This window comes from Neopelma chrysocephalum, unplaced genomic scaffold, assembly GCF_003984885.1.
Source record: "Neopelma chrysocephalum unplaced genomic scaffold, ASM398488v2 Primary Assembly neopelma1_24, whole genome shotgun sequence".
NCBI lineage: Eukaryota > Metazoa > Chordata > Aves > Passeriformes > Pipridae > Neopelma > Neopelma chrysocephalum.
Genome location: NW_020897693.1, coordinates 31,577,211 through 31,591,640, shown reverse-complemented (window position 1 = coordinate 31,591,640; position 14,430 = coordinate 31,577,211).

The window sequence follows — 14,430 nt, the reverse complement described above, 5'->3', positions numbered from 1 at the left end:
TTTTTGATTAGATTTAACAGCTTGGAGGGGATAAATCAGTCTGTTCCTAGAAACCTTGCCACAGGAGCTGGCAGCCTCTATTGGCCACCAGAGATGGCTCTGCAAGAAGAGACTGCCAAAAGTTATACAAGCAGGAAAGCCCCTGGCAGGAGATTTTCCAACAACATCCTCAGCATCCAGGACGTGGTGACAGGTTCCAAGGTCACTCACCTCTGTCAGCCCCAGCATGTTTACCTGGCAGGTGCTGCAGTAGCTGCACGTGCTCTCTGAGCACTTGCACAATGTGACTATCAAAGATGTGCTTGGGGCCATCTGAGCTCATGTTTGATTATACTTACACTGCAAAACAGAGGCCTCAGAGTTGAGCAAACCCATAATTAATGCCAAAGATGATCAACTGTGGGCACACGTGGAGGCACTGAGGGAGCTGCTCACATTGCCTGTAGTGCTGCGATTGATTTGCCAGTCAGGCTATTGCAAGCTGTGTCAGGGATACTGGGTTATATGAAAAAAACAGCTTGTTGAGCAACAGGCTGAGTTTGACACTTAATAAGGCCACCACGATCACCAGCCCAGAGGTCTTTTCAGTCTGGTGTGTTGTCCAGCCATGACCAATGCTGGAAAGGCTGGGATATAAATAACCTCACCATCACTTGGGCTCTTAGGCAACTAGTAGTTCAGGCCTGTGCAAAGAGATGCTTCTGCCCATGCTGGGGACTATCTTAACTACCCAACAGCAGGAGAATTAAGAGCAGTATAATCTGATCCCAACTAGGGCTTATGCTGCAGGGCCTACAGAAATGCATTCTAAAGTGCCACAGTAATACACCAGCTCTTTCATTTTTCTTTTCACTAGCTTCAGGAAAAAATCCTTTCTCTCCAGTAGCATAGTGCAAATCAGCCTTTGAGCATGGATCCCAAAAGAGATTTTAAGACCCTAAATCAGAATGTTGGTAGGCTGTAAAAGCCTCTATCCAAAGTTGGCATCTGGAAAGGCTGTGCTCAGCAGCTCCATACCTCCTGCAATGTGTACAGCTCATTAGTGGCTTGGAAGCCCTCGAACAGCCAGGGTTCTGCATGGGTGCATGCCTCATCCAAAGACCCCTCAGTGGGCCCACTCAAAAACCCCCACCACCTCCCTTCCTGGGAGGAAGGACTGTTAGATCTTCCCTCCTTCCCAGCCAAGCAACCTAATCCCACACTCTTGCACACTCTGCTCCTGACCCTACACCATCACTCTGAAACTCTGGAATTAGGGAAGAAAAGGAGATAGTGTCCCTTCTTCTTACTCTAACTTCTACCTAGGCATCAGGCCTCATCTTCCATGGAGATGTGCCTGACTGCCCTTGGGCTCTAGGGCAAGAAATCCATTTCTCAGGTGGATGCCCTAGCTGGAAGTTTATTGTGTTCACCTGGGAGACTGTTACCTTTGGCATATTTCAGGAGGAAAAGAGGAAGGCTGTAAAAGGGCAGCACTGTTCACACCAGACTTGAGGAAACAGCCAGCTCCAGCTGAGTCAAGAGTCTGGATGTTAGGAGAGGCAGATCTTCAGGCAGAACCTGTGCTCAGTGCTTCCAGCTAATTAACAGCTCCATTTAGCACAGAGCTAGTTTGTTGGCTTTGGCCCCTAGTGGAGAAGTTCAACACTAGGACATGGCTTGCTTCAGCCCCAGATTTGTGGGCGGATGACCCTGGTCTGCCTGGCTGCTAGCAGTGCAGCTGGCAGAGAGGGCTGCATGAGCTTTCCCCTAGTTCAAGTAGACAGAACCAGCCAGGGTACCCTAGACTAGTTTAAATTAAACTGTATAAATTTGACCAAAGCAAACACCGGAAACTGCTTTCTAATTACTCCACCAGCCATCTGAGGGGGAGCAACTGCCAGTGGGAGGGTGAGAGCAGGGAGACTGAAAACCTCTTCCAGAGGTATCATTCCAAAGGAATAAAAGTCCCTGTGTCCTTGTGGCCCAATCCATGAAGGAAACCCCTCCTGGAAATCCACCAGATTACCAGGACAGGCAGCAGCAGCATCCCTGTCTAGCAGTAGGCAAAAAGGCTTGTGCTGAGCCCAGAGGAATGGAGAGGTGGAGTTTGTGCACTTTCCATATAAAAAGTCAGAGAGGGCCCTGACGACTCATCATGGGAATGAGTAAGAGAAGCCAGTAGGACTACTTGGGAGCACAGAGAAAGCTGGACGTGGGAGAGAGCCCCCCTCAGGGGAGCAGTCAAGGTCAGGAGGACACCAGGGAAATAGATATTGGACATGCTGGGAGATTGGGCTGCTGTGAGAAACTGCCAGGCAAAATGGCAACTTGCATGACCAAGAGTTTGCTCTATTGAAATAGAGAAAATTGAGAAAACTGTGCTTCACCATCGCAACTGGCAGCATCAGTCTTCAGCTCCCTGCAGGCCCTGGGGCCACCCAGCATCAGGGAAGAGAGGAGATGAGTAGCACGGCTGTCCCAGTGAACAGGAGTTGCCTCTGCTCACGTACAAGGGCTCACCTTGAAAACAGGCCTGGCACCAGGTAGACAGGCACTGAGCTCCAGGGCTGGCTGTGAGCCAGAGGAGCTGCAGCCCTCCTCAGCCTTCAAGGAGGCTGGAGAGGTGGAGGTGGGGCACTGAAAAGGATGCCAGATGCTCAATGTAAATGCAATCACTTAAACCTGCTGCTCTCACCTTGGGAAATTCCACAAATGAAATGTTGTGTTTGCAAGCTTGTTTTGGTGGGGTTCCTGCCTACACTCAGGACGTATGAACAAAACCAGTGCTGAACATATAAGTATCCATCCTGTACTATATGCAGGCTTCCCTTCTTGTGTTAACCATGGTGTGAAAGCTACCCTCCATTTCCTTGGTTAACGTGCTCAGTTAAATCTTTGCGATGTGATCAGCACGTGCCATCAAATGTGTGGATCCTCTGAGAGATGGCTGACATTTCCCAGATCAACTGCTGACAGGTAGGTGTCCTGATGACTCAGCTCTCATGACCTGTTGCTGCTCATCAAGGAGGGTTTCACCACTTCCACTCTAATTATCTAAGCCAGCAAGGCATGTGTTTGAGCTGTTCTTTCTTCTCTGCTTCATGGATGCTTTATGTCATAGCTGAGCTGACAGTGCCCTTCTTTATACCATTTCCTTAGAGGGCAGAGGTGAATTTGCCTTGAAGTCACCATTAACCGGTGACATGCTGCACCGAGCATGGCCACTGCAGAAGGGCTGTGAAAGGAAAGATCCAAATCCTGAAGTGGGAGAGGATCCAGCTCTGGAGGAGTAAAAAGCAGATGCCAGTGTGCAGTTGCCATGGAGCAGTCAGACAATCCCTGGTTTTGAAGGTAACTACATGACATGTCCCACAATAGGTGGGAGAACCCAGGACAACTTCTCAGTGAGGATGAGGGTTGGGGGCAGAAACACAGAAACTTGCAGAAATTGAGCACTGGGGGAAGGCCATTGTCAGGCAACCAAAGGAGACCAGGGCACAGAGGTTCAAATGAAGACATTTGCTATCATCAGAGCAAAATTACCCTGGGATCAAGCTGATGCAATTTCTAGCTGAATGTACTGGATTTCAGTGCAAATGGGTGTGCCATGCAGATAATTTTTTTTAAAAGTTGGTTTTTTTTCCCAGAAAGCAGAGTGTTTCCTGTGGTAACTTGCAAAGAAAAACTCCTTTTCTCGAGTTTGGAAGGAAAAGACTTTTTCCCAGGGAGAGTCCCCAGTGGGACAGGCTGGGATGAAGGCTTTCTGTTGAGCTTGGGAGCAGCCAGGAGGATCATCTTTCTGTCCTCATACTCTTTTTCTTTTTTTTGCTTTACATGTGCCTGGCTGCTGCAGAAGCTGGGGGAGAGGCTGCTGTTGCAGCTCCCATGGAAGGCTGCAGTAGCGGAGCTGTGCCAGTGCCGGCGCCAAGCCACCCATCCAGCCTGGACTGTGGTTTTCTGGGGAATTACCCAGACCAAAATAAACACAGCACACACCTGATGGGTCTTATTAAACCATTTCTTACTTCCCTAATGCAGGCAGGCAGTGTCCTCTGCTGCCCTCAAGTCCAAGCCGAGACTAAGCCACCAGCCATGAGGAGGGTGCTCCCATGGCCCATCGCACCAAGGTGGCTCCAGGCAGCTGAGGGGAAAATTACAGCACAATAAGGCACAAAGGTGCCTTATGCCATTTTCTGCTTAATACCAACTTCCCTAAGGCTCTTCTCATCCACTTTCATAGTGATTCAAGTGGAAAACACTGTCAGGACCTGATTTCCACTGAGTGTACAGCCTCGGAGGGCCATGCGCTGATCAGAAGGTCAGTGACAAACAGTCGTGCTCCCCATCCTAGTCCCATTTAACCCCCCTGTAGCACTCTGCTGCTCTGAAGCACTACAGAAGCAGAAGGTTTGGCCCATAAGCTGAGTTGAGATGCCCTCCCCTCGTCCAAGTGTCACTTGGGATCTCCCCCATTCCTGCTGATCATTTGTCTGGAGGAGGAAACACCTGAAGATGTTCCCAGCAAGCCTGTAGGACTTGGGTGGAAAACATACACATCTAAAAGCCAGATTGGTTAGTCAGGAAAAAAGGATAAAAACCAATCCCACAGGAACTGCAGGATGGATGCACTGCAGTCCTTATGTGAAAACAAGACATGTTCCTCCCATTTTTTCAGCCAATTTTGCCTTGCAGCTGAACACAGCAAGAGACCTTGGTGACATAACATTTCCCTGGGCACATTTCCCCTCCCTTGCTTTTTTTCCATCTTTTTCTGTTTGGTTGTTTGTCTTTTTGTCCTTTTTTTCTTCTGCTTGGTTGTATGTGACAACAGCAGCTTTAGGAGGAAAGCATCGCTGCGGCCTCAGTATCCACTGGTTCAGCTTACTCAGCTTCTCCTCAGGGGGATTTCTAGAAGAAAATAATCGGCACTGTGACTAAAGCAGCTTCCCTTCAGCAGCAAGTAAATAACCTCTGACCTCCAGAAGAGAAGCAAATGAACTTTGCCAGGAGGAACTATTTCACACAGTCCATGGTAATGCCTGGTCCTTGTCCTGCTGAGAGCGGGGGGAGGAGAACCAAGGCTTGCAGTCAGATGTGTTCATAACCCCTAATTCTCCAGACCCTGTAGCCAACTAATCAGGCTTGAGGGATTTGAAGGGATTTTCCTCTTTGTGAAAAATATATTTCTACCAAAGTTAAAAACTCTGTTGGTGCTGATTGTACAGCACCTCTTCGCCTCCGTTTACATGCTGAGTTGCTGAGTCTGTTTTCCCTTGTGCCTTATCTGCTTAAATTCAAGAACATTTTGGCCAAAAAAAAGTTAGAAAATGTATGGGTTTTAAAAGCTGCCTGTGCCCAGAGGCACTGTCTGTTCTCCTGACAAAATGATGGAGGATAAAAGGAGAATCCATCCCTTCTCCTCATACCAGAAGGGTCTCCCAGTGAGTCTGCAGAGACTGTTATGAATGGAGCACCACCGAGTGCTCTCTCTTTTCCTTGCTCAGAGGACACTGTGTGGCTGTGTAATGACAAAGGCACTGCGTTACAGGAAGAAGAAAAGCGGAAGGAAACTGTGCAAGACAGGGGTTTCCCAGAGAGTGACACTGTCTTTAAACACAGTACTTTTGAATGGAGGAGAAGTCTGAGAACAGGAAAACCAGGAGGGGGTTTTGGTACCTTTACTTCTCCTTGCTGAGCCAGTAACTTAGATCCCATTTAAGCCTGTGGCAGTTTCCCCATGCAGGCAGGCCACAGCAATCACCAGGCAGGCCCTCGCAAGCCAGGCAGGACCCTGTAAGCTGCACGATGCACACAAAACACATGAAAAATCTCCTGCCTCATTTACTTGTGGAGCTTCTGACACTACAAAACACTTCTGGCAGGGGTAGGACTGACATATGACTCCAGGGAAGGTGGGACTGACCCATGAGTTCCATTCACACCAAGCCCTGCCAGCCTGCAGTGGCTCCCCAGTAGCAAGCATTGCACCCACCAGTCCTTCCCAGCATCTCCTATCCCACCATGCTGCTGGGATCACCCCACATCTCTGCAGGGAAGTGGGAGTATGACACACTCCATGGCACAGAGAGGGGTGTCAGGTGGCTGGTGTACCTGCCTGGGCTCAGATAAGCTGCACCATCCCCACACAGCCTGCAACACCCCCTGCTCACACCATCTGCAGACCTTTTTACAAAACTTGTTCAAGAGACCAAACCTCAAGTTTAAGTACTCATCTTAGATACAGCAGCTAACTTAGCAGGAAATTTTGCTGCAGAGCCATTATCTGTGTTGTAGTATTTGAAACACAATTAGGTTTGAGCTACAGGTGGAAAGATGTAACTGCCCATCTGACCACAAGAGATAAAAGCATAGACCAGACCACTCTAGTTATCACAGGAAACCCCATTGTTCACTGTTTGTCATCAGAAAAAAAAAAAAGGAAACCCACACAGTCCCAGTCAGCTGCAAAGGCAATGACAGCTCTCTGTGCTGAGCAGAAACAGCTTGGCTGGACTGCAGGAGAGTCATAGGCACTAGCACAGAAAATCTTCAGAGGGGGAAGGACTCCAAAAAAGCCGTGCACATTCATGAAGATTTCTACTTTATTTACAAGATCTGCAATCAAGCTCGATCCGGAGCTTGTTCAATGTTTGCCGGCATGCTGCGGTGCAATTACCAAGCGTGGGAATTCCCTCCAGGGTGGAGCCCAGTGCCGAGGGTGTGGTACCAACAAAAACAAGCCCAGGTTTTCAGTGCTTCTTTCAAGGTGGGCCTCGGAGCAGCTGGGGTGGGGAAAATTACCTTGAAATGTTTCTCCCCAGTAGGGTCGAGGAGTAATTAACTGCTGAGCATATGGAAGTTGGAGGAGACAGGATTAGGACAAGCACTGATTTAACAAATTTCAAACTATCTTTATCCTGATATTTTATAACTCACTTCCACCAGAACTTCTCATCATTTTTGTCTCCAAAAAAACCACACTGATCCCTCCTCTCAGATCCAAAAGTATGCCTGTGACTGGCCATGAGAGGTTTTTAAAGACATCTGAAAATGAAAGCAGTTATAGAAGTTGGTCAGTCAGTAGAGACCACTCTATAAACATGCTAAAAAATAATCATAATTTATAATTAAAAGAGGAAAGAAGATAGGGTGGCAATATTTCTTCCCGTTAACAGTGGCAGAGGACTGCTTGGAAGCCACCCAAGATGGGACGCTGTAGCTGTAGGGGAGTTAGCAAACCACCAAGTCCTGCAGGGTGAGCAGGCAGGACTCAAGGGATGGTGGAGATGTGTCCATCCTGCCATCATTGTCGAGACTGCACCACACACGGACATATTTAATGAAAATTTTAAAGCACAGATCCAGAAGAAACCAGCCAGGCAGGTTCTGCTGCAACTATATTTAATGCTGTTCTGAATACTCTTCCACAGCCTATGGCACAAGGCTCCCGAGAGAACAGCAGTGCTTGGGTTGGCTTCCTTTCTAGCTCAGCTGTCCTCACATGACCCTGCTTACTGAGGACAGTGCTGTTTTCTTCCCCAGCTCTAAAAATCAACGGATATGCAAAACCAAGTGCCCAGGTTTTGTTCACAGTTATCGCAAACATTCAAGTTGTGTTAAATGCCTATCTTTCAGCATAGATGTACTTTAAGAGTTTTGCTGTATTTTATTTATTTTTTTTTAAAGACCTGACGGTAAATCAGAGGCAGAACTTTGTGGGAGAGCAGACAACAACATACTAACGAGAACAACTAACCTGTCTCAGCAGCTCCACGATATTTGTCAAGACCAGAGGGAGGGAGCTGGAGCTTTTCACCAGCTGGAGCGATTCCAGGCAGCAACCACAGTTCTTAAATCCAGCCCTTTCAAACACCCGTTTTGCATTTTGCAGAAGCTCAAAGAAGCACATGCATAAAGAGTTTCACCTTCTTTTGTATGGCTGTGAATGAGGAGGTACCTGCAGAGTCCACTGAAGTACCATCTGGAGGATTGTACTTTACTGCTGTAGAGTGCTTGAGACAGAGATGTTGGCAAAAAGCAATAGTTTATTCTCCAAGGAAACGACCCATCTCAAAATGTTTAAAATACCAACACAATATAACCGTGGCAACCCACAGTATGTGATACAACCAAATCGAAGGGTGTGCTTTTTGCACTCTGACAGGATGATAAAACAGGAGCCTGTGCTAACTGGGTCCCACCCTCCCTGTTTCCATAAGATCTTATCCCTCTCCGTTCTACAAGCACTGGAGCTCATGCAACTGTGCAGTGAGCCAGTGAGCTGAGCCAGACAAAAGTTAATCCTGCAGTGAAGAAGGGATGAGTACTGGCCCAGATGGGTTCCCTGAACGGCGTCAGCTTGCAATCACACGGATGCCAGTGCTGGCACAAGGGCAGTGTGGGACCAAGCAGCGACTGAAGGCAAAGTGGAAAAGTATTGCACACTTGTTATTATCTGTATTTCAAATAAGGACTGTAACATCATTTTGCAAATATGTACTTCATCAACAGAAGCAGTTTCTCAATTGTCCTGCTGACTGCACATGCTTTCATTTGTCAATATGTCTAGCATCAGTGAGCAGAAAAATCCATTTTATTCTCTTTTTCTCTATTAGTAACTAAATTTCCCTCTTGAAATTGACCTTTGCTACTTCATTCCTGTAATAATGACCACTTGTAATGCTACTTATCACTAATTTGTTTTGTTCTCTTCCATTTCTGGACAACTCTGTGCTCTTTTTTAGACCATTGAAATCCTTACCTGGATATCAGGACATTCACTCCACCTGGGTTTGTTTTTTGTCTTCCCCCTCCAGACTTATTTTGCAGCCCATCTCTTAACTCTGAATTTATGGACTATTGCTGCGCTTTAGGCAGATGTCCCTGGATGAACTACCTACACAAGAGGCCAGGTCTGTTTTCTGCGTTGGAGTGAGAAAGATGTAGGTGTCAGTGCAAGTACTCAAAGTAGGAAAAAAAGTTAAAAAAATAACTTCCTGGGTAAGTATTGTTGTCACTCATGGGATATAACTATTTTTGCACTTACAAAGCTACCTTTACACTATTTTATACCTTATTTACTTGGTTTGTTACTAGGTGAGAGAGGTTAGTAATGGAAACTTCTCCTGGAGATAAGAATGGGGAACATCATCACCTAATCTTCTAACAAGTATTCAACAAACATTTCATGTGTGCAGACACCCACAAGGCACAGCAACTAGGAGCTACAGGCTGGAAAATCCAGTGGAGACTGAGGGTTCAGGCAACTTGCCACTACCTTGCGGCAAGTCAGGCAGCCTTCCTGGTCATCACCGAAAATCCTCCGTTCTCTCCCGTCCTTTCTGCTAACAGCCTCAACAACCCTCAGCCCGCTTCCTGGTACCTTCAGGGGCAGTGAGTAACTAAGCTAACCTGGTAGCCTATTTTCAAGGTTCACCACATCCTTACATGAGAAACGTTTTCTGTCAACCAGGCATTTCCAAATACTGTTAACTGAAACTAGGCTAATATTCAATGCAAATAAATTTCTTCACAACACCCTAAAAGTATGCAAGGTTAGAAGTGGTTTAAGGGATGCAGACAGAAAAGGAAAAGAAAGAAATGCTGCCCATCCTACTTGCGTTGCCACTGCAGGGCAGCTGCTGTCCCCTTTGGCAGCCAACTTCTGCAGGTTTTCTTGATATGTTGTTGGAAGTTCTACCTTCCTAAATGACCTTTAGATACACTGCCCAGAGAGAGTCCCTGCCTAGCCAGCCATGCCAACCTTCAGTTAAATTCTATAAAGGAGGTTTCTACAGATTCTGAGAACTAATATCCCCTCTTTCCCAGAGGAAAATATTTACTTACAAGGGAGGATTCTGACTGTTGCTCCTACCGGGTGTGCCACTAGTTTAACCAGACCTTGCTCATGGATCCTGTGCTGCGCTGCCCCCTGTGCTAATACTACTGTTGCAGGACCAGGATCAAGGTTAAACCAGTGTCTGAACTGAGCTACTTCTCTGGCTGGATTTTTTTTTTAAACATAAGCTTGTTTCCAATTCAGGTTCCCTGGATAGTTCTGGAAATTGCTAAGCTACACAATGGGTACAGGAGCAGAGAAACTGAGAAGGAGCTGCTGTAAGAGCACTGTCCCCAAAGAAATGTTCAGAGTAGATGGGGGTTGTCTTGATGCTGCCCAAGTGAAGGCTTGAGTCACCTACTGACAGAGGCAAACACCACTTTGGTGAACCAGGTGTCATCATATAGGTTTAAATCAAAGAGTAGCCAAGGAGATAATGAGCTATGGATATTCCTGTTCCTTTGGTGATCCATGCTGTAGTTTCCACAGCAGCTTAAACCAGAGGCAGTGCAATCCCATTTCCCTCTTCCCTCCTTTACACCAGCATTAAAGCCAATTTGATCCCCGAGTGAGCTGATTCAGGTCACTAATGGAACAGAGAACGGAACCAAACAAAACAATGTTTTCCATCAATTAAGTAAAGAGAATGGCTTATTACAAATGTAAGTGAGCAGTGCTGGCTGCTGAAGGAAGAGGGCAGACATAGCTGGGAACAAAACAAGGAGATTAAGCACACCTGCAAACATCACAGCAACATCGGATGCCACTGAAAGGCATCCCTGTTTCTGATTGTGCAATCCCGGTCCATGCACTTTCATGCCATGTTTCTCCATCCACAACTAGTAAGTTTGACTCTCTAACTTGAGAGAGGGTTGCTTTCTAGTCTAAGGAATCCCATGAAGGATTAAATACCTTATGTTCACAATTCTCTATTCCTGCGGGTGTCACAAGAGTCCATTTTCTGGAAGAGAAAACAGAAAACAGATACAATTTGCTGGCAAAAAAAATTAGAGCTTGGCTTGTGCGTACTAATCTGCACTGCACACTGTGCTGCTAAAGGCTTAGATAGGAAACTTCATTCCAGATGCTTGTGGTTCAACGAACGGCTAAGTCACAATGAGCTGTAGAGGAAGGACAAGTAGTGCATCTGCAGTGCCAGGAAGCTCAGCTACGGATGGCAGGTTCTTAAAAGGACCAGGAGAAAAACGCTATCCCCAAAAAGTGGAAGCACACTCTGCTTTGCAGATGACTCAATTCTGCCAAGCAGTTAGCTGGATTTTGATTTAGTGATATGCTGGCTCTATTTATTCACCATGTTTATGGTCAAGAACATTAGAGTTCATGTATTTAACATTGCAGCACAGAATTTTCATAGATGATGGTGACACAGCTAAGACTACTACTAGAGAAAAGATTACTATCCTACAAAAACCTTGGTGAACAGCAGCAAATGCTGCTAATAACTGAGGGTTTTGACAGTCACTTAAAAATGCAAGTCTATCTGTACAAATATACTACAAAGGACAGGCTAAAGTGTTTAATGGAGTTTTTTTAAAAATATGAGAACCACAATAAATAAACAACATGCAGACACTATTTTAAACAGTTTTGCATAAGCATGTGATGATCCTTGTTTTAGTTTGGGCATGAGAGGTTTAAGTTCACTGTTGCAACAGATCCTCAGCTACAGGATGTCTTGCATTGTTTCCAAGTAGTTTAGGTTACAGCAAAACAAGAGAATAGAACAAACTGTTACTAGCAAGAACTGGCTGGAACAAGCTATGACAATTTAAAAATTTCCACCTGAAAAAAACCCCAAGATCACTGATTACAAAATGAAAAGCAGTGCCCCTACCGTTACTACCCTGGTAGTGTAGGGTTTTTTCTGGAAGAAAACACGAACACTGTCACGGGATACGCTTCACAAAACTTGATCTCATGACCCAATAAAGCTGCTGTTTTACAGAACTCAAAATAGCAGGCTTTGCTGCTGTGTCAGGCTAAAAAATGGAAAAGTTAAATACTTTTTTAATTCAGATGCCAGCAAGATGCAGATCTAGTTCTTTCATCTCACTTCCAACAATGTGCACTGAGCCAAAATATTTATTTAGTAAACCTGGACATTGACTTAATGAAAAACAGGACAAAGAAGGTAGAGAAGTATGCCACATATTATTCCATGTCATTAAAATTGCTGTAATATATCTGTATGTACTCACTGCACCTAAACTCCCCATCTACCACTGTCCTTAGACTGTCATCAGCTTTACAGTGAAAATATATGGCCAAACATTACACATTACAAGTTGATTCAGTACCACTGCCTGCCTTGTAACATGAATGTTGCTTGTTAAGGGAGAGTCTCATGAGTGAAGTGGTGATTGCTGACCACCTTGGCCACAGCGACTACAAAGCAATTGAGTTTAAAATCTGTTTTGACAGGAGGAAAAGTGCTAGCAAAACCTCAGCTCCAGACATGAGGAGAGCAGAATTCAGGCTTCTTGGGAAACTAATTGGTTAGGTCCCCTGGAAAAACCCTTTTGAAGGTGCTGGGGTCCATCAGTGCTGGTTAGTTTTTTCTTTTACCCTGAGATTAGCTCAGTTGGTCAGAGCATGGTGCTAATAATACCAAGGTTGTGCATTTGATTCTCATATGGGCCATTCACTTAAGAGTTGGACTTGATGATCCTTGTGGGTCCCTTCCAACTCAGAATATTGTTATTCTGTTATACTAAGGGCATAGGAGCAGGCAATTCCAAAATGTCGGAAGTCAGGCAGATGAGGCAGAAGGCCAGCTTGGCTAAACAGGAATCTTCTCTTGGAGTTAAGGCAAAAAAGGAAGGTGTATGCCCAGTAGAAGCAAGGTCAAGTGACATGGGAGAAACAGAGATGCTGCTTGCCACTGTAGGGAGAATATTTGTGTACCCAAAGCTCAACTGGAGTTGAAGCTGGCCAGAAATGTGGGGGGCAGTAAAGGTTTTTTAAAATACATTAACAGGAAAATACAGTGCAGAAATAACATCAGCCCATTAGAGGATAAGGATGATCACCTCACAAACAGGGACATAGAAAAAGCAGAAATGTTTAATAACTTCTTTACCTCTGTCTTTAACACCAAAGACAGGCTAAGAGGGTCCCAGTGTCCTGAGCTGGAGGACCATGGCTGTGAGAAACTCCCAGTCGACCCTGAACTTGTGCGGGATCTGCAGCTTCAGCTGGATCCCTGTATGTGGAGCCTGATGGGATGCGACAATACTCATAAAGATGTCTGATGTCATTACGAGCCCTCTCCGGATGATTTTTGAATAGTCTTAGGAATCTGGAGACATTCCAGTTGACTGAAAGCTGGCTAATGTCCCAATTTTCAAAAAGGGCATGAAGGATGACCCTGAAAACTAAAAGCCTGTCAGTCTCACTTCAGTGACTGGTAAAATTACAGAGAAGAATATTCTGTGAGGTATTGAAAAACACCTTGAAGGACGAAGTCACTGTTCACAGCCAGCACGGCTTCATGAAGGGAAATTCCTGCTTGTCAAATCTGATTTCCTTTTATGCCAAGGTAATCCACCTAGCTGATCAAGGGAAGCCAGTTGATGTAACCTTTTTGGACTTCAGTAAAGCTTTCAATATTGTCACTCACAGTATCCTTCTGGACAAAAAGTCCAGCACACAGCTGGATAAACACATCACATGGTGGGTGAGCAACTGGCTCATGGGTTGAGCACAGAGGGTAATAGTGAATGGAGTAACATCAGACTGGGGACCTGTCACTAGTGGGGTTCTGCACGCCCCGTGCTCTTCAACATATTCATAAATGACTTGGATGCAGGACTTCAGGGTATAATAAATTTGTCAGTGATACTAAATTGGGAGGAGCTGTTGACTCTCTCGAAGGTAGGGAGGCCCTGAAGAAATACCTAAAAAAATTACAGGACTGGGCAATCTCCAACCATATGAAGTTTAACAAGGGAAAGTGCTGGATTCTGCACCTGGGATGGGGCAAGCCTGCTCTGCACTGGGGCAGTCTCACCTTGAACATTGTTGCACAATATAAGAAAGACATTAAGCTCTTAGAGAGCATCCAAAGGAAGGCAACGAAGATGGTGAAGGGCCTTGAGGGGAAGCCGTGTGAGAACTGGCTGAGTTCACTTGGTCTGTTCGGCCTGGAGAGGAGGGGACTGAGTGGAGACCTCATTGCAGTTAAAACTTCCTTGTGAGGGGAAGAGGAGGGGCAGACACTGGTCTCTTCTGTGTGGTGACCAGTGACAGGACCCGAGGGAATGGCCTGAAGTTGTGTCAGGGGAGGTTCAGGTTGGATATTAGAAAAAGGTTCTTCACCCAGAGGGTGGTTGGGCACTGGAACAGGCTCCTCAGGAAAGTGGTCATGGCACCAAGCCTGACAGAGTTAAAGAAGTGTTTGGACAACACTCTCAGGTGTGATCACATGGTGTGATTCTTGGGACTCTCCTGTGCAGGGTCAAGAGTTGGATTTGATGATCCTTGCAGGTCCCTTCCAACTCAGGCTATTCTACGAATATTTTTTTCTTTTCAGGATGAATACACAGACAGCTCCTGATGACCCACATATGATTTATGTTAAGATTCCCCTT